The sequence below is a fragment of the Canis lupus genome, chromosome 34, assembly GCF_048164855.1.
Source record: "Canis lupus baileyi chromosome 34, mCanLup2.hap1, whole genome shotgun sequence".
In the NCBI taxonomy this organism is placed as follows: Eukaryota; Metazoa; Chordata; class Mammalia; order Carnivora; family Canidae; genus Canis; species Canis lupus.
In genome coordinates, this window is record NC_132871.1 from 96,785 (window position 1) to 120,558 (window position 23,774).

At 41.8% G+C, this 23,774-nt stretch overlaps 1 long non-coding RNA gene across 2 annotated transcripts; it reads left to right on the forward strand.

Annotated features, from left to right (window-relative positions):
- Positions 1 to 328: 328 nt before the first annotated feature.
- On the forward strand, positions 329 to 23,358 carry LOC140624140 (uncharacterized). Of its 2 annotated transcripts, XR_012023668.1 has the most exons (6): positions 329 to 540; positions 1,432 to 1,585; positions 1,998 to 2,146; positions 2,346 to 3,759; positions 21,604 to 21,647; positions 22,736 to 23,358. It is a non-coding gene; the product is annotated as an uncharacterized lncRNA (long non-coding RNA). The 2 variants fall into 2 exon arrangements; XR_012023667.1 differs by lacking the exon at positions 2,346 to 3,759.
- The last annotated feature ends 416 nt before the right edge of the window (positions 23,359 to 23,774 follow it).

Below are 23,774 nucleotides of genomic sequence, written 5' to 3' on the forward strand. Positions count from 1 at the left end.
AAAAAGTGTCATTAAAAGATATAAAAATAAACACTAATGGAACTAAAAACAGAATTCAAACTTACAATAAACTGAGAATAGGTATCGTTTTCTATGATATTATAGAAAACGTATGCCATAAAATAAAAGAGAGAAAAGAAATAAAATAGCACAGAATCAGAAATAAAACAGAATCTTTAAGATGACTGAAAGATCAAATATAGCTAAACCAATAATGAAATAAAATGAGATAAACTTATAAAGATTGAGTTGAAAGAAAGATTAAGAGCAGAAATATGACATAAACACATTTATTCTTAGAGTCTCTTTTCTTTTCTTTTTAAGATTTATTTATTTATTTCTTCACGAGGGACAGAGGCGCAGGAGGGAGGAGCAGCTCCAGGCAGGGCGCTGACCCAGGACCCGACCCCAGGTCCCCGGGTCCCCAGGAGCCCGCCCTGCGCCGCAGGCAGCACTAGGCCGCTGAGCCGCCCGGGCTGCCCCGGAGTTTACTTTCCAAATACAAGAATGAAGCTGCAGTATCGAGGGGATACAGGCGAGGTAGGAGCTGGCGCCGCGAGAGAATTCTAGAGACCTCCGCGGAGCTCATTAACGCCCGGGGGCAGGGCCGGGGGTGGGGGAGGGCAGGACCCGGGGCAGCACCGGGGGCGGGGGGGGGGCAGGGCCGGGGGCAGGACGGGGGGCAGGACGGCGGGGGGGCAGGACGGGGGGGGGCAGGACGGGGGGGGGGCAGGACGGGGGGGGGCAGGACCAGGGGCAGGACGTGGGGGCAGGACGGGGGGCTGGACCGGGGGCAGGACGGGGGGCAGGACGGGGGGGGGGCAAGACGGGGGGGCAGGACGGGGGGGCTGGACGGGGGGGCTGGACGGGGGCAGGACGGGGGCAGGACGTGGGGGCAGGACGGGGGGGCAGAACCGGGGGCAGGACGGGGGGCTGGACGGGTGGCGGGGGGGGGCAGGACGGCGTCAGGACCAGGGGCAGGGCCGGGGGCAGGACGGGGGCAGGGCCGGGGGCAGGACGGGGGCGGGGGGGGCAGGACCGGGGGCAGGGCCGGGGGCAGGACGGGGGCGGGGGCAGGACGGGGGCAGGACGGGGGCGGGGGGGGCAGGACCGGGGGCAGGACGTGGGGGCGGGACGGGGGGCTGGACGGGGGCAGGAAGAGGCTGCCCCAGGCCTGGGCGGGGGCTGTGATATCCCCGGGAGCGGGCGGGGTTGGGGGGAGCAGACTCCCTAAGGGACTTTGGAAGCAGGTCCCAGGGCCTTGAGGGCTCAGGCACGGCGGGAACAGGTCGCCGATGTCCGGCTGGTGCCACCGGAGTCCGGAGGCCCTTCAGATGGATCCCGCGGGCCGCGTGCTTGGGGGTGTCGCCTGCACGGGGTCGGGGGCAGAGGCCAGGAAGTGTCTAACGGATTGCTTCGCTGTCCCCATAGGCTCACGGGGTCCTGGGCCGGGCTAGCATCGCCTTGGCCCCGAGCGCAGCGGGACCTCGGGGCAGCCGCGTCCCTGCGCGCGTCTGCAGGTCGTGCCCTGTCCCCTGCGGGTCCCGCCCCCTCCTCAGCGTCGGTTGTATGTAGTGGCTCCGAGGTATCTAATTCCACATGCTTTTCTCATTGCTACTCGTCGTAGTCCTTAGGGTCCCAAGCCTTGCGGACTACTTAATAGGCTGCTGTTCGTGGGCGAGCAGCAGGAGGAATTAGGGACGTGGTGCCTCGCGTTTGGTCGCCTCTCCAGCCTGTGACTACACGCAGTTCTGCTGTAGAGTGTGGCAACAGCTTTATTCTTAAATAGAAGCATTTAAAACACTTAATCTTTCCTAGATCTCAGCCTCTAATTACTTGGAAACAGAATGAGGGCTGTAAGAATAAAGGTGCAGGCACCAACAGGAAAACAATCATTTGTACACTCAGCTTAGGAATCCTGTATCTTTGATGTGGAGACTATTGTTTCTACATGTTTACTTTTGACTGAAATTTCTTGCTTTTTTTTTTTTTTCGAGGTATTTCTGAAATAGCAAACCTGGTGTACCACAATCCAGCTGCGTGTTCTCTTACATTTCATGGATTCATCAGTCCTCCCGGGCGATCCAGCCTTGAAGGGGAAACCAAGCCTCCATAAGAGTCACACAAAAGACCGCATTTTCTTCAGGTGTGAGCCCATTCTCTAGAAGTGCAAATGCTCTTCCACTACCTACAGCTTTGCTCAGCAGGTGTTTTCCCCTCCACTTCGGGCCCAAATCCTCCCATCAACTACGAGCTAATCTCCTATTGTTTTTCTTGTGCTTTCCTTCCTGGTGGAAATGTTCCCTGTGCTCACAAGGGGACGTTTGTCATTCCTGCTCCTGCAGGACACTACTGTGGCCGGCTCCAGAGAGATTGCAGGTGCTCTGGGAGCTGAGCCCGTGCGGCTGCACCGGCCTCTACCGCTGGCTTTGCCACGGTTTACCTTCCAGCTGCTGCTGCTGTCTGATGCTGAGGGCGCTGATTCGGGACACATCCCCATCTTCTCTTACTGCGACCAAAGCCACTGGCTCCGTCTCCCACCACTGCTGAAGCGGTTGACAGCAATGTCTCTAATGCCTTGCATTTCCAATGGTATAAATATAGTTGATTTAGAGTTATTTGAACTTTACGATATTTGTTCACTCTTTTATTATAGCCTCTCCCTTTGAGGTGCAGGATGGAGTCAGGACTTTTTTTGGACAGGCAACATGATAACTCAGAATCAGCTATTTCTTACTCAAATAGCATATCCTTGACCCAAACCTCTGTCATTTAACTCATTCTTCTATTACAGATCAACTTTTTCTCAAAATAGTGTGGCACTGGCATGAAGACAGACATACAGACCCATGAAATAGAATAGAGAGCTCAGAAATAAACCCTTCCATATGTGATCAAATGATTTTTGACAGGAGTGCCAAGACCACTCACTGGGGGAAGGACAGTCTTTGCAACAAATCGTGTTAAGAAAACTGGATGTCCACAGGCAAAAAAATGAATTTGGACCCTTACCTCGTATCACATACAAAAATGAACTTGAAATGAATTAGAGACCTAACTGTAAGGGATACAGCTGTAAAACTCCTAGGGGAAAACACAGGGCAAAACAGGCATGACATTGGATTTGGCAATGACTCCTTAGATATGACACCAAAGGGACGCACAACAAAAGAAAAAAGACAAATAGGAATTCATGAAAATTAAAGTTTTTTGTGCACCAAAAAGTATCAACAGAAAAAAAAAAGATGCCCATTCACAAGGAATGGGAGAAAATATACCCAAATCATATATCTGATAAGAGATTAATATCCAGAATATGTAGACAACTCCTAAAACTCAGCAACAACAGAACAAACAACCCAACTCAAAGATGGGCTCGAATAGACATTTCTCCAAAAAAGATATACGGATGGCCAAGAAGCCCATGAAAAGACTCTCACTATCACTATGCAGCCACTATGGAAAACATATGGTGGTTCCTCAAAAAATTAAAAATAGAATTACCTATGATCCAGCAATTCTATTTCTGGGAATATAACCAAGATAACTGAAAGTGCAGTATCAAAGAGATATTTTTACACCCATATTAATTGCTGCCATATTCATAATAACTAAATTGTAGAAACAGCACAAGTGTCCATCTACAGAGAAAAATATAAGCAAAATGTGCTTTATACATAGAGTGGAATATTATTCAGCCTTTAAAAGGAAGGAAATGCAGAAATACACAAAATATGGATGAACCTGGAGGACATTGTGGTAAGTGACATAACCCAGTCAAAAAAAGACAAATACTGTCTGATGGGATACTTAAGAATGGTCAAAAATCATAGAAAAGTATAATATGGTTGCCAGGGGGTGGTGGGAGAGGGAAAAAGGTGAGTTATTGTTTAATGAACGTAGAGTTTCAGTTTTACCAGATGAAAAAGCTGTGCAGATGGATGGTGATGATGATTTCACAGAACTTGAATGTACTTACTACCACATAACTGTACACTTTAAAATGGTTGAAGTGGTAAATTTAATTGTAGTGTGCTTTTATCATAATAAAAATATTGAAAAAAGAAATCATCAAACAAACTAGAAGACCCATTTAGCCAGGGAGTCAGCGGTTCTGTGGGCGCCGGTGGGCACCCACGTCAACGTGTGCTGGCTATCAGAAATGCAATTTTGCAGAAGTGTTTTTTATTCTTTGTCTTTGTTTTTTACAAAGTGCACAGTTTTTAGAGAAGGAATCAAAAGTTTTGACTGGATGACAGTCTCAAGTTTTTAAAAGCTCACCTTTCAGAAGGGGCTCTTTTTTCTCTTTCTTCACTCTATCCTCTTATGTTCTTATTCTTTCTGGTAGAGTTGTTATTCCTTTACCTCTGTTAGGATGATTATTAATCATCTGTTGTAAAAGTGGCAAAAAGCATATAACATGAGATCTACCCTCTTAAATCTTCAATCCAGAAGTTCAGTGTTGTTAACCATAAGCACAGAGTGTTAGTGGAGTGGGCTGGGCTCCTGTTGCCTCCCCAAGGAGAGGCCAGGGCCCCGGAGTTTCCTCGCCAGGGAACCATGGCAAGACAGGCCACCGGTTTTCCAGCTGGCTTCCCTGTGGTGTGTGCTCCGGAGAGCAGGAGCCTCTTCTGTCTGGATTTCTCCTGCAGAGAACTGCTCCACATACTGTGGAATCAGGATTCTGGAGGAGGAAAGAGGGTCTGGGGCGTCCTGTGCCACCAACCTGCTGGCACTCCTCCCCGGTCATTCCACCACTTACTATGGCCCTTGTCTCCTACGTGTGCTTTCGTGGTTTGAGGACTCGGAAGCGTGATTGCCGTGCTCTGGGCTTTTTATCTGCCCGAGAGGACACAGCTAAGACATACAGACCTGAAGATGGACACTTTTAAACCCTTTTACTGCATTAACAACTATCCTCAGTGTTTACACAATGATATTTTTCCCAAAAACATTATAGACACGTTACTATTGTTTTCCTAAGCTTATAGAGGAGGAAACTTACACAGAGAGAAAATATTTAACTTGCCCCAAATCATGCTCTTTATTAGTAGAACTGGGAATTAAAGCAGGCAGTTTAACTCCAGAGCCTGTGCCCTAGAGACCAGACAGGGTAATTGTTGCACTTGTGTGACAACTCAGTGGTTGTTCTAGAAGGAGAAAACAATAGGAAAAAACAAAACAATACAATAATATAAAAATAAAAATAAAAAAAACCTCTGTAAAATCCCCAAAATTCAGTGTCCAACTTGGAACATGCATTATATGTGAAGGGGTTTGGGTTGCTATTTGTTTTTGCTGTTATTGCTGTTTTTTTTTTTTTTTAAGATTTTATTTATTTATTTATTTATTTATTTATTTATGGATCGCTGTGGGGAGGGGTCGAGGGAGAAGGAATCTCGATGCCGGAAGAGCAGGGTCTCCAAATCACCTGTCTCCACCAAATTACCTAGAAAACCTTCCAATCATCCTGAAAATCTATGAATTCGGCCTGAGATTTAAAGAGAGACCAGCTGGAATGCTACAGTGAGAAGAGTTCGCGCTTCTATCAAGGTAGGAAGACGGGGAAAAAGAAATAAAGAAACAAAGGCCTCCGAGGGGGAGGGGCCCCGCGAGGAGCCGGGCTGAGGCCGGGGCGAGTGTCCCCAGGACAGGAGAGCCCCGTCCCGGAGACGCAGGAGCTGCACCGACCTTCCCGGGGGAAAGGGGCTCGCGGGGAGGTGGAGCAGGACCCGGGAGGGCGGGGATGCCCTCGGGCTCCCTGGACAGTAACAGCAACTCCGCGCCCAGGAGAGTGCGCCGAGCTCCCTAAGGGCTGCAGCGCGCACGGGGGACCCGGAGCAGCTGGGGGTCTCGGGGGCGGCTCCGCGGAGGGGGCTGTGCGGCCCCGGGAGCAGCTCGGAGGGGCTCGGGCAGAGGAAGAGGCTCCGTGCGGAGGGGGCTGCGCGGTTCCAGGAGCAGCTCGGAGGGGCTCGGGGGCGGCTCCGCGGAGGGGGCTGCGGGGCAGGAGCGTGACTCCACCAGCGCAGGCTCCGGAGCACAGGGCGCCGGGACACAGCCCAGGATCCCGCCTCCCCCGGGACAGGCAGAGGCCGGGAGGGCCCAGGACAGCGAGGACGCTCCTGCCCCAGCTGAGCACATCAGCGGCCCCGCCCCGGAGCCTCCAGGCCCTGCAGACGGAGTTCCTGCCGGAGCTGAATCCAGGTTTCCAGAGCTGCCCCGCCACTGGGGCTGTTCCTCCTGCGGCCTCACGGGGTAAACAACCCCCACCGAGCCCTGCACCAGGCAGGGGCACAGCAGCTCCCCCAACTGCTAACACCTGAAAATCAGCACAACAGGCCCCTCCCCCAGAACACCAGCTAGACTGACAACTTCCAGGGGAAGCCAAGGGACTTAAAGTACACAGAATCAGAAGATACTCCCCGGTGGTTCTTTTTTTGTTTGTTTTTGTTTTTGTTTTTGTTTTTGTTTTGTTTTGCTTTTTGATTTGTTTCCTTCCCCCACCCCCTTTTTTTCTCCTTTCTTTTTCTTTCTCTTTTTCTTCCCTTTTTTTTTTTTTCGTTTTTTTTTCTTTTTCTTCCCTTTTTTTTTTCTCTTTCTCTTTTCTTTCCTTCTTTCTCTCCTCTCTTTTTCTCTTTTTCCCAATACAACTTGCTTTTGGCCACTCTGCACTGAGCAAAATGACTAGAAGGAAAACCTCACCTCAAAAGAAAGAATCAGAAACAGTCCTCTCTCCCACAGAGTTACAAAATCTGGATTACAATTCAATGTCAGAAAGCCAATTCAGAAGCACTATTATACAGCTACTGGTGGCTCTAGAAAAAAGTATAAAGGACTCAAGAGACTTCATGACTGCAGAATTTAGAGCTAATCAGGCAGAAATTAAAAATCAATTGAATGAGATGCAATCCAAACTAGAAGTCCTAACGACGAGGGTTAACGAGGTGGAAGAACGAGTGAGTGACATAGAAGACAAGTTGATAGCAAAGAGGGAAACTGAGGAAAAAAGAGACAAACAATTAAAAGACCATGAGGATAGATTAAGGGAAATAAACGACAGCCTGAGAAAGAAAAACCTACGTTTAGTTGGGGTTCCCGAGGGCGCCGAAAGGGACAGAGGGCCAGAATATGTATTTGAACAAATTCTAGCTGAAAAATTTCCTAATCTGGGAAGGGAAACAGGCATTCAGATCCAGGAAATAGAGAGATCCCCCCCTAAAATCAATAAAAACCGTTCAACACCTCGACATTTAATAGTGAAGCTTGCAAATTCCAAAGATAAAGAGAAGATCCTTAAAGCAGCAAGAGACAAGAAATCCCTGACTTTTATGGGGAGGAGTATTAGGGTAACAGCAGACCTCTCCACAGAGACCTGGCAGGCCAGAAAGGGCTGGCAGGATATATTCAGGGTCCTAAATGAGAAGAACATGCAACCAAGAATACTTTATCCAGCAAGGCTCTCATTCAAAATGGAAGGAGAGATAAAGAGCTTCCAAGACAGGCAGCAACTAAAAGAATATGTGACCTCCAAACCAGCTCTGCAAGAAATTTTAAGGGGGACTCTTAAAATTCCCCTTTAAGAAGTTCAGTGGAACAGTCCACAAAAACAAGGACTGAATAGATATCATGATGACACTAAACTCATATCTCTCAATAGTAACTCTGAATGTGAACGGGCTTAATGACCCCATCAAAAGGCGCAGGGTTTCAGACTGGATAAAAAAGCAGGACCCATCTATTTGCTGTCTCATTTTAGACAGAAGGACACCTACAGCCTGAAAATAAAAGGTTGGAGAACCATTTACCATTCGAATGGTCCTCAAAAGAAAGCAGGGGTAGCCATCCTTATATCAGATAAACTAAAATTTACCCCAAAGACTGTAGTGAGAGATGAAGAGGGACACTATATCATACTTAAAGGATCTATCCAACAAGAGGACTTAACAATCCTCAATATATATGCCCCGAATGTGGGAGCTGCCAAATATATCAATCAATTATTAACCAAAGTGAAGAAATACTTAGATAATAATACACTTATACTTGGTGACTTCAATCTAGCTCTTTCTATACTCGATAGGTCTTCTAAGCACAACATCTCCAAAGAAATGAGAGCTTTAAATGATACACTGGACCAGATGGATTTCACAGATATCTACAGAACTTTACATCCAAACTCAACTGAATACACATTCTTCTCAAGCGCACATGGAACTTTCTCCAGAATTGACCACATATTGGGTCACAAATCGGGTCTGAACCGATACCAAAAGATTGGGATTGTCCCCTGCATATTCTCAGACCATAATGCCTTGAAATTAGAACTAAATCACAACAAGAAGTTTGGAAGGACCTCAAACACGTGGAGGTTAAGGACCATCCTGCTAAAAGATAAAAGGGTCAACCAGGAAATTAAGGAAGAATTAAAAAGATTCATGGAAACTAATGAGAATGAAGATACAACCGTTCAAAATCTTTGGGATGCAGCAAAAGCAGTCCTAAGGGGGAAATACATCGCAAAGAAGCATCCATTCAAAAACTGGAAAGAACTCAAATACAAAAGCTAACCTTACACATAAAGGAGCTAGAGAAAAAACAGCAAATAGATCCTACACCCAAGAGAAGAAGGGAGTTAATAAAGATTCGAGCAGAACTCAACGAAATCGAGACCAGAAGAACTGTGGAACAGATCAACAAAACCAGGAGTTGGTTCTTTGAAAGAATTAATAAGATTGATAAACCATTAGCCAGCCTTATTAAAAAGAAGAGAGAGAAGACTCAAATTAATAAAATCATGAATGAGAAAGGAGAGATCACTACCAACACCAAGGAAATACAAACGATTTTAAAAACATATTATGAACAGCTATACGCCAATAAATTAGGCAATCTAGAAGAAATGGACGCATTGCTGGAAAGCCACAAACTACCAAAACTGGAACAGGAAGAAATAGAAAACCTGAACAGGCCAATAACCAGGGAGGAAATTGAAGCAGTCATCAAAAACCTCCCAAGACACAAGAGTCCAGGGCCAGATGGCTTCCCAGGGGAATTTTATCAAACGTTTAAAGAAGAAACCATACCTATTCTACTAAAGCTGTTTGGAAAGATAGAAAGAGATGGAGTACTTCCAAATTCTTTCTATGAGGCCAGCATCACCTTAATTCCAAAACCAGACAAAGACCCCACCAAAAAGGAGAATTACAGACCAATATCCCTGATGAACATGGATGCAAAAATTCTCAACAAGATACTGGCCAATAGGATCCAACAGTACATTAAAAAAATTATTCACCATGACCAAGTAGGATTTATCCCTGGGACACAAGGCTGGTTCAACACCCGTAAAACAATCAATGTGATTCATCATATCAGCAAGAGAAAAACCAAGAACCATATGATCCTCTCATTGGATGCAGAGAAAGCATTTGACAAAATACAGCATCCATTCCTGATCAAAACTCTTCAGAGTGTAGGGATAGCGGGAACATTCCTCGACATCTTAAAAGCCATCTATGAAAAGCCCACAGCAAATATCATTCTCAATGGGGAAGCACTGGGAGCCTTTCCCCTAAGATCAGGAACAAGACAGGGATGTCCACTCTCACCACTGCTGTTCAACATAGTACTGGAAGTCCTAGCCTCGGCAATCAGACAACAAAAAGACATTAAAGGCATTCAAATTGGCAAAGAAGAAGTCAAACTCTCCCTCTTCGCCGATGACATGATACTCTACATAGAAAACCCAAAAGTCTCCACCCCAAGATTGCTAGAACTCATACAGCAATTCGGTAGCGTGGCAGGATATAAAATCAATGCCCAGAAGTCAGTGGCATTTCTATACACTAACAATGAGACTGAAGAAAGAGAAATTAAGGAGTCAATCCCATTTACAATTGCACCCAAAAGCATAAGATACCGAGGAATAAACCTAACCAAAGATGTGAAGGATCTATACCCTCAAAACTATAGAACACTTCTGAAAGAAATTGAGGAAGACACAAAGAGATGGAAAAATATTCCATGCTCATGGATTGGCAGAATTAATATTGTGAAAATGTCAATGTTACCCAGGGCAATATACACGTTTAATGCAATCCCTATCAAAATACCATGGACTTTCTTCAGAGAGTTAGAACAAATTATTTTAAGATTTGTGTGGAATCAGAAAAGACCCCGAATAGCCAGGGGAATTTTAAAAAAGAAAACCATAGCTGGGGGCATCACAATGCCAGATTTCAGGTTGTACTACAAAGCTGTGGTCATCAAGACAGTGTGGTACTGGCACAAAAACAGACACATAGATCAGTGGAACAGAATAGAGAATCCAGAAGTGGACCCTCAACTTATTAGTGAGGCAACTAATATTCGATAAAGGAGGAAAGACTATCCATTGGAAGAAAGACAGTCTCTTCAATAAATGGTGCTGGGAAAATTGGACATCCACATGCAGAAGAATGAAACTAGACCACTCTCTTTCACCATACACAAAGATAAACTCAAAATGGATGAAAGATCTAAATGTGAGACAAGATTCCATCAAAATCCTAGAGAAGAACACAGGCAACACCCTTTTTGAACTCGGCCATAGTAACTTCTTGCAAGATACATCCACGAAGGCAAAAGAAACAAAAGCAAAAATGAACTATTGGGACTTCATCAAGATAAGAAGCTTTTGCACAGCAAAGGATACAGTCAACAAAACTCAAAGACAACCTACAGAATGGGGGAAGATATTTGCAAATGACATATCAGATAAAGGGCTAGTTTCCAAGATCTATAAAGAACTTATTAAACTCAACACCAAAGAAACAAACAATCCAATCATGAAATGGGCAAAAGACATGAACAGAAATCTCACAGAGGAAGACATAGACATGGCCAACATGCACATGAGAAAATGCTCCGCATCACTGGCCATCAGGGAAATACAAATCAAAACCACAATGAGATACCACCTCACACCAGTGAGAATGGGGAAAATTAACAAGGCAGGAAACCACAAATGTTGGAAAGGATGCGGAGAAAAGGGAACCCTCTTACACTGTTGGTGGGAATGTGAACTGGTGCAGCCACTCTGGAAAACTGTGTGGAGGTTCCTCAAACAGTTAAAAATAGACCTGCCCTACGACCCAGCAATTGCACTGTTGGGGATCTACCCCAAAGATACAAATGCAATGAAACGCCAGGACACCTGCACCCCGATGTTTATAGCAGCAATGGCCACGATAGCAAAACTGTGGAAGGAGCCTCGGGGTCCAACGAAAGAGGAATGGATAAAGAAGATGTGGTTTATGTATACAATGGAATATTACTCAGCTATTAGAAATGACAAATACCCACCATTTGCTTCAACGTGGATGGAACTGGAGGGTATTATGCTGAGTGAAGTAAGCCAGTCGGAGAAGGACAAACATTATATGTTCTCATTCATTTGGGGAATATAAATAATAGTGAAAGGGAATATAAGGGAAGGGGGAAGAAATGTGTGGGAAATATCAGAAAGAGAGACAGAACGTAAAGACTGCTAACTCTGGGAAACGAACTAGGGGTGGTAGAAGGGGAGGAGGGCGGGGGGTGGGAGTGAATGGGTCATGGGCACTGGGGGTTATTCTGTATGTTAGTAAATTGAACACCAATAAAAAATAAATTTAAAAAAAAAAAGACTACCTAATATGGGGAGAAAAAAAAAAAAAAAAAAGAAAGAATCTCAAGCGGACTGTGCTGAGCGCAGAGCCCAACACAGGGCTCAGTCTCACAACCCTGAGATCATGATCTGAGCTGAAATCAAGTGTCGGATGCTGAACCAACTGAGCCACCCAGGCGCCCCACTCTGGCTCTGTTTTTAAACAGTTAATTATTTTTATTTTTCATAGTTGAAAAATATTTTTTGGGCAGCCCGGTTGGCTCAGCGGTTTAGCGCCGCCTTCAGCCCAGGGCCTGATCCTGGAGACCCGGGATCGAGTCCCACTTCGGGCTCCCTGCATGGAGCCTGCTTCTCCCTCTGCCTGTGTCTCTGCCTCTCTCTCTCTCTCTCTGTCTGTCATAAATAAATAAAAAAATCTAAAAAGAAAGAAAAAGAAAAGTATTTTTTGTTTAAAAATGATTCTTTTCAAAACATTCATTGTGTTCTCTTGGTTGTAAATTGGAAAAAAAAAAGTAGCAGCTCTATCTTCTAGCAACTGATGCTTTGCCAAATTCAAATACAGATTTCCCTGAGAGCCTGTGGTAATTAACATGTAGTAAAATTTTTTTTTAGGTTGAAACCATATTAGAGAGTGCTTTTCAAGATAGGAGAGGTTTTTATCCTTTTGGGTCAGATTGTCATAACCGTTTTTCTTGATTTTTAACCTCCTCCTGGAACTGCTCCTGTTAACACCAATGGTCCCCAGAAGCCAGGCCGCTGCCCCCTCGTCTGCTCTGCCCCAGAGCAGCCCAGGCTTCTGGATCCCAGAGTCCTCTGGTCATTATTCCCACCTTTTCCTGATTCTCTGTGAAGATAGCTGAAGGTCAAACTTGAGCTGCTGGTATGTACAGTGAAGTGTTTGTTCAGCTCAATTGTCCTCCAGGAGGTTTTAGCATTTATATCTCCATCATATTTCTGTATTATCCCAACATGGTCAGTAATATTTATGAAAATATTTGTCAGTTTTATAACTTCAGAATGCTATAATTATTTTTTAAAGATTTATTTATTTATTCCTGAGAGACACAGAGAGAGAGGCAGAGACCCAGGCAGAGGGAGCAGCAGGCTCCATGCAGGGAGCCCGATGCGGGACTTGATCCCAGGACCCCAGGGTCACGACCTGGGCCAAAGGCAGACAACCACTGAGCCCCCCAGGAGCCCCTCTATAATTATTTTGATACTCATTGAGGTTGAATTTCCATTTACTTGTATTCTTTTGTGACATGCCTGTTTGTAACTTTTGTCTACTTTTCTGTTAAAACTTGTTTTTTGATTTCTAAGGATTCTTAGCAAATCAAATATATTAACTCTTTACCCTTTCAAATAATTTTCAAATATTTCCCCACAACTCTAAATTTCTCTCACTTCGAGTTATAGTTTTTGGGTGCATATATGGTTTTAATTTTTCAAGTTGAAAAAATTATGGTATTATGCTTAGAGTAGCTCATACTTCAAGCTTATATTTTTAAATATAAAGAGACGCAGAGAGAGAGGCAGAGAGAGACGCAGAGAGAGACGCAGAGAGAGAGGCAGAGACACAGGCAGAGGGAGAAGCAGGCTCCATGCAGGGAGCCTGACGTGGGACTCTATCCCGGGTCTCCAGGATCAGGCCCTGGGCTGAAGGCGGTGCCAAACTGCTGAGCTACCCGGGCTGCCCTATTTTGTAGCTTTTAAAAAATGGATTCTTCCCTTATATTTTAGCTATCTCCCATTTTATACTTTATCTCATCTAAATTGTAAGGATGACTAACTTCTGGGAAGATTGCATTGTATGAGCTAGGGAGCTCATTTTATTTTTTACGTCAGGGACCCCAATGCCATTTATTTTTCTTGAATAGCTTTGATTTCTGTACCTTCTCATTAAGGAAGAAAATGACTTTTGGTTGTGTTTGGTTTGATGTATGATATTCTCTGAGCATTTTGGTTTAAATTTTATTCTCAACGCCTGTGCCTTACCCCTTTAGGGGACTGGCAGTTACTTCATGAGATAGATCTTCCATCTTATTCCTTTTCTCTCCTAGCTCTACTTGGTACCAATTTTCCTTGCTTTTAATTCTCATTTTTTAATTTCATTTTCATGTTATTTTCCTCAGTGGCACAATGAGATAGCATTTTTGGTGAACTTTTTATGGGAGTATAATATATATACAGAAAAGTATGCACATATTTTGTGTATAACACACACTGGATTTTCTCAAAGTGAACAAACCCATGTAGTTAGGACCCCAATATGGGAACAGGGTCTTGTGGACAACCCAGAAAGCCCCCTTTACAAACACCCAATAAGTATCTTTCCTCCTCCTTCATGTTAACTATTATTCTGATTTCTCACACCACAGATTAATTTTTCCTGAGTTTGAATTTTAAATAGAAATATAGGGCAGCCCCAGTGGCCCAGCGGTTTAGCACTGCCTGCAGCCCGGGGCATGATCCTGGGGTCCCCAGATCGAGTCCCATGTCGGGCTTCCTGCATGGAGCCTGCTTTTCCCTCTGCCTCTCTCTTTCTGTGTTGCTCATGAATAAATAAATTAAATCTTAAAAAAAAAAAAGAAATATATGCAGTATGTACCAACACCATAATATTGGCTTTCTTTGCTCAACATTATGTTTATAATATTTTTGCATAATTGCACATAATTGTAGATCATTCTCACTGCTATGTGATCTTAGCCATAAATTTACTTGTCCATTCTATTGTTGTTACACATTTGGATGGTTAATGATTATTGACTATTAGGAATAGTTCGACCATGAATATTCTTATATGTGTCTTTTGAAGACCACATACACATCATTACAACCTGATTAGCTTTTTTTAAATTATTTTTTTTAGATTTCCTGGCTTATTTCTGACCTACTGACTGCCTATGTTGTTCTAGCATTCACAGAAATCCAGCGATGGAAAACCCATATCTGAATTTTGAAAAACAGGAACTATGGATTAGGCAAGCGTAGGCCAACCTGGTTATATGCCTATAACACTGTTCAAACATATAGTTTTGTTGCACTAAATCTTGTGTGTTATGCAGTCTGGATGAGGAAATACTTTAAATTTGGATGAGAAAATAATCTTTTCCAAGATGGCTTCATTTGGCAGTTGTTTTGGTGGAGGTTTCTTACGTGCTAAGCATTTGGAGAAATTTCTTTTCTAACGAACACAAGCTAGTAAGATATTTTAGTATAAAACTAATTCATACAGGAGCCTATTTTAGCTGGGCTCACATAGAGAAAACCCAGATATTTGTTCTTTTTGACTAAAATTTAGTATGTATTTATTTATAGTCCCTCAATGTTATCCGTGGGTTATTCTGACATACATCCTGGGAAATCTCATGCTGGGTGAGTGAGAATTTCTCAGCACAGGAGCCTAGAACAGTCTCATGTGAAGCAGCTCTCAAGACCAGTGCTGACTTACTCTTGTGCCGATACCTGCTTTTCATGTGCTCAGTGATGTTCTGCGTTCAGCCTGCGGCCGACTATACCACTAGGATTCTGGGAGGCTTTCTACTGGGCACCGGCTATTTCCTTTCCTAAACTACAAACACAACTGCCCCTTCTGTGGAGGGAAACAGACAGGTTTGCCTTGGCCAAAGTCTGATGGCCCAGAATCAAGCCCTTAAGTGCTTTTTCAAGTGCCCAGTCTAGGTTCTCTGAGGATTAGTCTGTTTGGTAGCCCAAGAAGGAAATTACCCAGTCGTTTCTGTTCTGGCATTTACCAGAACACAGATGTTTCTTTTGATTTTGTGGGAGAACAAACTTGAACTGGCACTTTTCCTGGGTAGGAGGATACAACTGGTAGGAGATATAAAATATTTTTTATTGATCTAGATGTCTTAGAGAATATATTATGAAAATGATACTTAATTAACTTTTATCCATCAAATGTCCCTTTTCCATTTCACATAATAGAGGAATTAGAAACTCCCACAAAAACACTAGCAAAAACTTGAAATTTACAGGTATCTATTCCAATGTTTTTTAATATGTGGGCCATAACCCTAATCCTATTAATTGGAATCTTTGGGAAAGGGCCTATGGGTTTCCAATTTTATCAGTTATCTCAGGTAATTCTAATATATACTAACATATGAAGACATATGGCTTAAACTCCAAAGCACACTCAGCTGAATTTACTCTACTAGTTAGAATCTGTTTGAGAATAAGAGGAAATTTAAATGACAACAAAATGATACTGATTTAGTTGGATCTGTTGACATAGTTAAGCATTATTGTAAGTGTTTAATTCTAGTAATAACCTTGAATTTTTTTTCAAGGCCTCAGGGTTATAACTTAGAATGGATTCAAGATGTGGTGTAACTATCTCATAACACATTCATATTTCAGAAGGTAAATACCCTTCACTTTGGGTCTTGAATAGATCCACATTATAGAATATTCCATTCTGTAAACAATAAGGTTATGGTGGACACATGGGGACATAGAGATAAGCTGCCCAGGTCTCCCTCCAGGACAAGCCTTATTGCCTAGCAACATTAATTTGTCAAATTTTAGTCCAACTTTTATAACATTACCATGCACTATTCTTCACTCCTGTTACCATTAGAGGAGCAGATAAGGAGAGAAAAGAATGAAAAAATAATTTTTTTTCAGGGTCATGATCTGTTAAAACGGGAGGGAATCCCTGTCTACAAGAGTTAAGAGGGGCTCATGTCTAAAATCCATGTGCCTTCTTTTTTTAGCAACCTAAATGTAAGCTTATCTAATTACATTTCTTGAATAAGTATCTTTTAAAAAGCAGTTCTAGGGAGGCCTGGGTAGCTCAGCGGTTGAGTGTCTGCCTTTGGCCCAGGGCCTGATCCTGGGGTACTGGGATTGAGTCCTGCATGGGACTTCCTGCAGGGAGCCTGCTTCTCCCTCTGGCTGTGTCTCTGTCTCTCTCGCTGTGTCTCTCATGGATAAATAAATAAAATCTTAAAAAAAAAAAAGTTCTAACATGTTTAGATATAGACTTCATATGTTACTTGTGCTCTAAGTATTAATGTTAGCATGACTATAATTTTTTTTTTTTAACATTTCTTTCCTTCCTCCTACTTCCTACCCTGAGGATTTAAGTTCCTATGTCTCTGTGAAAGATAAGATCTTAATTACATCCTGGTCAGCAAAATAGAAACCGAGCTTTACTACCACTACTAGATACTATACTCTAGGTTTTCTGTTTTAAAAAAAGAATAACATCTCTTGGCTATTTAAGATAACTTTTAGATTGCACCAAATGCATGATCATCCACAAATTGAACTTCAAACTGGTTTATGCTGTAATTATATATATATATATATTTTTTTTAAGATTTTATTTATTCATTCATGAGAGACACAGAGAGAGAGGCAGAGACACAGGCAGAGGGAGAAGCAGGCTCCATGCAGGGAGCCTGACGTGGGACTTGATCCCGGGTCTCCAGGATCAGGCCCTGGGCTGAAGGCGGTGCTAAACTGCTGAGCCACCCGGGCTGCCCTGTAATTATTATTTTTTTAATAATTTAGAGTGTTTAAGGCTTTGAGTATTACTTTATTATCTCCATTTTGATTTCTATTGAGCTGTAGTATAACAGTACTTTGCTTTTGCTAACTGTGCAAAAGTGAATTTATGGATTTTATATTTTTAGTTGCAATTTTAGGAAGGCTTTTATAAGTTTCTATGTATTCATTTACTCATTCATCCAACAACTTATTTTAGAGTACTGACTCTGGGTCAACCACTCTTCTTTGTACTGGGACTGCAACAGTGAACAAAACTGGTAAAAAACCCTGACCTCATAGAACTGTCTTGTAGAGGGAGGAGATAGGCAATGAAAATGGCAAATATGAACAAAAATTCAAAAGAAATCATTGTTATGGGGGGAAAAAGAGTAATGTAAGAGGGGAGGGAAGGGTTGGGTGATAATCTTCATGCTTCTGATCTTGTTTACATACCACAGAGCATCAGAAATAACATTGGGATGCTAAATATTATTTACATCAGTTCTTTTGCTTTACTGTAGCGACCAGTGTTTTGTTTCTTAATTTATAACAAGGATTACTGATATGTTTCCAGAATCCACTGAATTTAAAATCATCTGAAAATATGTCCTTATTTGGGATCCCTGTGTGGTTGAGTGGTTTAGCTCCTGCCTTTGGCCCAGGGCATGATCCTGGAGTCCCAGGATCGATTTCTGTATCAGGCTCCCTCCCTTGAGCCTGCTTTTCCCTCTGCCTGTGTCTCTGCCTCTCTCTGTGTGTCTCTCATGAATAAATAAATAAAATCTTTTTAAAAAAAAAAAGTCCTTATTTGAAATAGTCTCTTTGGAATGTATAGCTAAGTGAAAAAAAATATTTTTTGAGAGAAAAAGAGAGGTGGGGGAGGAGCAGAGGGAGAAGCAGAGAGGGAATCCTAAACAGGCTCCACCCCCAACATGTGAGCCCAATGCAGGGCTCATCTCACAACCCTGAGATCATGACCTGAGCTGAAATCAAGAGTTGGATGCTTAACTGACTGAGTCACCCAAGCACCCATAGCTAAGTGAGATTTAATTAAAAAAAAACAAAAAACAAAAAACAGAGACTGGGGTGCCTGGCTGCATCTGCTTTCAGCTCAGGTCATGATCCTGGGGTCCTGGAATTGAGCCCCACAGTCAGGCTTCCTGTTCAGCGGGGAGTCTGCTTCTCCCTCTCCTGCGTTTCCCCCTGCTCATGCTCTCATTCTCAAATACATAAAATCTTTTAAAAAAATAATAAAAAGACAGAGACTGAAAGTTGTCTGTATTGATTTATGTGAGAGCAGTTGGCATATTAAACCCCAGTAGAAAATTAGCACTTGCCTTTTTTAAGTTCACCGAATTTATGTTGCAGTTATAAATTTAAAATGCAATTAAAATAATTTGTGTTCTCTCACCAAAGAAGTCTCACTAAGAAAGAAATCTTAGTGAGAAATTTTCTCATTACATCATTAAGAGCTAGGAAAACAACTTAGACTTCTGAGAATCTTTACATACTTAAAATGAAAAAGGAGAAAATTGGGCAACTGAAGTTATCTTTAAAGTATTGCAGTAAGATCTTAACACAACATCCGGCAGATGGACGTCATGTTGGTCGGCCTAGGTCCCCCTCCAGAAGACTCGTTGCCCAGCTGTCAGCAACTGCAAGGTGGGCTTCCACTGCAGAGCATCTCCCTACCTGAAGTCACCTCCTTCTTGTGGCAGCCCACAGCTCGTGACAGCCAGGCAGTCTACCATTTCTGCTCCACATGGGCTGTGGGACGCCATGTTCAAAACTTACTACAAAGTTCGAGAAGATGGCAGGATAATGAGCAAGCATGGGGCACTTCTAGGTGTGGAGCCCATTGCACCTACGCAGGTCACATGTGTGTAAAGCTGGCGCTGGCTCCACAGAATCCCGTGTGCTTGGCCAAGGCATTGTTGGGCTTAAAATCGCATTGCAGTTCAACCTGGATGCCAAACCCATTGTTGTGTAACCAAGCAAATACTTTTTTCTAAAAAATTTAAACTATACTTTGCTGGTTCACCCGTAGCTCTAAGTACCAAGTCGTGAAAGCTCTGCTATCCATCATGCTGTTTTATATGTCATATCCAAACGCTTTATAGTATAATCTCCACCTTCCTACTTAAGTCATCATGAATATGATGCTTTTATTCATCCATTTCATTTTTGCCCTTACACAGAGGTACATTCTTACTTGATTTGAGAGACTTCTATAAGAAAAAGACTAGGAAATTACAAATACAAATTTGGTATGTGAATTAATATTTCCTTAAAATACGAAAAGAAATAATAAATATGTATACAAAAACTTGACAAATGCCATATATGTAGGAGTTTTCTGACTGAATTTTTAAAAAGAATTTATTGATTTATTCATGAGAGACACAGAGAGAGAGGCAGAAACACAGGCAGAGGGAGAAGCAGGCTCCATGCAGGGAGCCCGAAGCAGAACTCGATCTCAGGACCCTGGGATCATGACCTGAGCCAAAGGCAGATGCTCAACCCCTGAGCCATCCATGTGCTCCTTTCTGACTGAATTTTAACCAATTTTTTTTTAAGTCAGTATTTTTGGCTTCTTCTAGGATACTTCCCTCCTGTTGTATTTGAATTTTGGTATGATAAATCATTGTGAAAAATATATAAAACTAACTTAAAACCATAAGAAAGAGCAATTTAAGTGCATTTTTATGTTGCTGTTCTTTTGTTTTGAGCTATGCTATTGTACTTTATACATGTGTATGTGCACACATACACAGTGGTTTTGTTACTGGAATACTAACTTTCTCAAACAATTTTTCTGCATTGGTGGAATTTTGCCTTTTGTTTGCTCCAGACTGTCAGAATAAGGTGAGATAGATATACTAAAATATAATCCAATACATTGAAATGCATGTAGAACAAGCATTTCACAATTTGAAGTACTTTCTGTTTTTACTACTGCTATGGGTTGTGTCCTACAGAGGTAACTGACAATTCCATTTCATGTACTTCCCACCAAAAACAAAACAAAACAAAACAAAACAAAACAAAACAAATGTATTATCTGTTCACAATTGTGTTCCTTGAATTATCAAACATATTGCTGAGAGGAGAGAACTTCCACTTTCACTATGCATAAGTGAGTCCTAATACCCCAATTCAATTTTACACAGCTGATGATTGGAAGAATTTTCCAGGCTAGTTTCTGGTTTTATACATTTCAAATCTTGTATTTTCTCCACTACCTACCAGTTTATGTTTATGTTTATTTATTTTTTTTTTTGTGGGTTTTTGTGCAAGGCACCAGAGGACATGTTCATGTTAATATATACATTCTAGCCCTGAGGCTTTATGTTACTTTGCTGGGCCAGTCAGCCAATAGGTAGGAGTGTCTCTTGAGGTCATTCCTATACTGGGCCTGCTAGCAATATCTTCACTATGTGGAAGGGACTGTGAACCAAATAAATATCTCCCACTAAATCAACAATAAATGTATCCCCAACATAGCTTCTTAGTTGGATTCCCAAAATGCCTGTGGCTGCTCCAACACTTCTGGAGCATAATGGAAAGTGTGACAAAGAAGTCAGCATGGAAACTGATCTTTATTGATTACAGTTAAAATGTTTTATTTTTTGCAGATTTTGCAAAAAATATGATTGTGTGCATACATTGTCATTGCACATACCAGAATTCAGAAGAGTAAACCTACTCTTACTCTGATTGCAGACTTGATCCTCTCTAAGGAATTTCTCACCTCCACTGTTGATGTCTTTCTATGACACTAAGATGCTGATGCTCTTCTTACTTGAGGAAGTAAATAAATGAATGCAAAGACTGTACGGAGCTATTCAATATTATTTGTAATCAATGAGTCTTTATTCATAAATAATGAACCCGTATTATTTTCTCTAAGAATTATTTCATTAGGGATGGCTGGGTGGCTCAGTGGTTAAGCGTCTGCCTTCAGCCCAGGGCCTGATCCTGGGATCCCAGGATCGAGTCCCACGTCGGGCTCCCTACATGGAGCCTGCTTCTCCCTCTGCCTGTGTCTCTGCCTCTCTCTCTCTGTCTGTCTCTCATGAATGAAAAAATAAATCTTAAAAAAAAAGAATTATTTCATTAAATCTGGCTGGTCCAACACTATATTGTTGCATGGATACTTGCTGTTGCCTTCCCCTCCTTCCTTCCTTTTTGTACTCTTTCAAAGTAAATGTTTGCAATTTCTTCGTGTTGGTCCTCATTGATCAATGAAGTCTTCATGGATCTGTCCCTACCATTTTCTTCAGCAAATTTAGATTTTATGAGATCCATTCAGTAATTTAAAAAGGTACATTTTTGAGTATACAGAATATATATACAATTTTAAAGGTTCGAAGTATTACTGAGCTTATTTTTTCCTTAATAACATTCTGAGGTAGTATTACCATTTTCTCTCTTTGAAGGAATGGAGACTGAGAAAACCCAGATGCCCAATGACACGCAACTAGTAAGTAACAATGTTCAGAATTAGAATTTAGAGCCACTTGACTCCAAAGTTTGTGACCTTAAACATTTTATACTATTTTTTCTTCAGAATCCTGCTGTCCTCCAATGTGACTTATTTAATCTGATTAATACATCGAAGTGATAAATACAACCTCTACTGTAACACTAATAACATTATAGTATTTTTTGTTCGTTTACATATTAGGTTGTAAGATCTCAAGGCAGCAGGAATTGGTTTCTTTCATCTTTGAATTCTCATCTTCTAGCATCTAGAGAAAAGAACACTGAATAAATAAGTGAGTTAGTGAATTGCTGAATGAATCTAACAACAAACAGAAGAGATTAGTGACTCCTACTCAAAGGGGTCACATTATCTATAGAGAAGTTTTAAAAACTGAACTGAAAGTTGGTCTGCTTTATGTTATCAGCCTCGACTGTCAATTCTAAACAATGTCAAAGACAGAATAATCCTCTCCACCTAGGTGGGTCCCTCTCACTGGCCACCTCCCCTTCCAAGCAATGGACCTCAAAACAGGCCACTGGATTTTTCAGTGAATACGTTCTGGCAGCTATTTGGGGATCATCTTATCTTGAGGCATCAGATACCCCCAGGCCTCCCTTGACTTTCTCTTGCACTGCTTCCATCCCCCGCAGGTTTGAGGCTGTTGGTGGTTTGTCTCCACATACTTGTATATTGCCATCTAGTTTTGTCGAAAATGTTGTCCGTGGCTCTTTAGTTTTCTCTCTAGCTCTTACCTCCATGTTTATGTCAGTTTCCTGGAAGACCCAAAAACTATGCTGTTTCTACTTGTGTCATTTTCTCAGGATCTTCCTGGGTACTTTCATTTTTAATCTTTGTCAGTATGAAACGTGAGTTCATGGAACCTCAGTGTTTTCAACTTTTCATTACTTGATTTTTAGTAAACCTAGTAATGATTTTCTTATAGTAGTTATTTATGGTTGGTCTTTTTTTTTTTTTTTTTAGTAGCCTGTTTATAGTTTTGCCCATTTTTCTATTTAGAGTCTGCCTTTTTCTTAACGATATGTTAAGAACCCCTTCTTCGTCTTTTTTTTTTTTTTTTTTTTAAGATTTTATTTATTTGACACAGAGAGAGAGAGAGAACAGCAGGGAGAATGGCAGACATAAGAAGGAGAAGTGAGCTCCCTGTTCAGCAAGGAACCCAGTGTGGGCCTCCATTCCAGGGCCCTCGGATCATGCCCTGAGCGGAAGGCAGACGCTTACGACTGAGCCACCAAGGCGCCCCTGTAAGAACTCTTCTTAAGATATAAATTTTAATTCTTTGTCTATCACACGTTATAGTAACAACAACAATATTTAACGGTGTGGCATTTGTCATCTAAATTTATTTTGACATAACATAGTTTTGAACTTTCACTGAATCAATTTCTCAGTATTTTTTCTATGTTTTTGGTTATATTTAGAAAGACCCACCCACTGGTTGTTGAAGACTTTAATAAGTTTTTCATTCAGTTAATGTCACTACAGAACAAAGAACAATGAAGTCTTGGAAAGCAGCACATTGTCTTAATATGAAATGATACCAACGTTGTTTCCATTTATAGATGATCTCTACATGCTCTGATCTATTAATAAATAAGTAAGATTTGTGCAGTGACTTATAATTTAAAGACTTCTTTCACTTATATAATTTGGGCCTCACAATAAATCATGTACTTAGAAAAATAACTGCCTAAAGTCAGCAAGCATTCTTTTCCAAGTAAATTCTGCCTAATTTTGAATCTTTCTTGTTGTTAAGGGATCTGAAGATCAGCAACCACAGTAAAAAAAAAAAAAAAAAAAAAAAAAAAAACATCATGAACAAACCAGTTAGCAGACATTTGCCAGGAAATGGATTGTTTGCAGATTACTTGGCATAGATCCCCATAAAGAAGCAAATCTGTTCCCACCTCTTTACTCTACTTTTCCTGCCTGCTCTGTTCCAAAGAAGCAAATGTTTAGATAAATTCGAATCATCCAAACTAGGAGTTTATATTAATCTGAACAAGATAAGTTATAAAAACCAGGTGATATTCAAATATTACCCATTTTTTCTATAGTTGATATTTACATTTAAAAAAATATCACCAAAGTTTTTTTTTTTTTTTT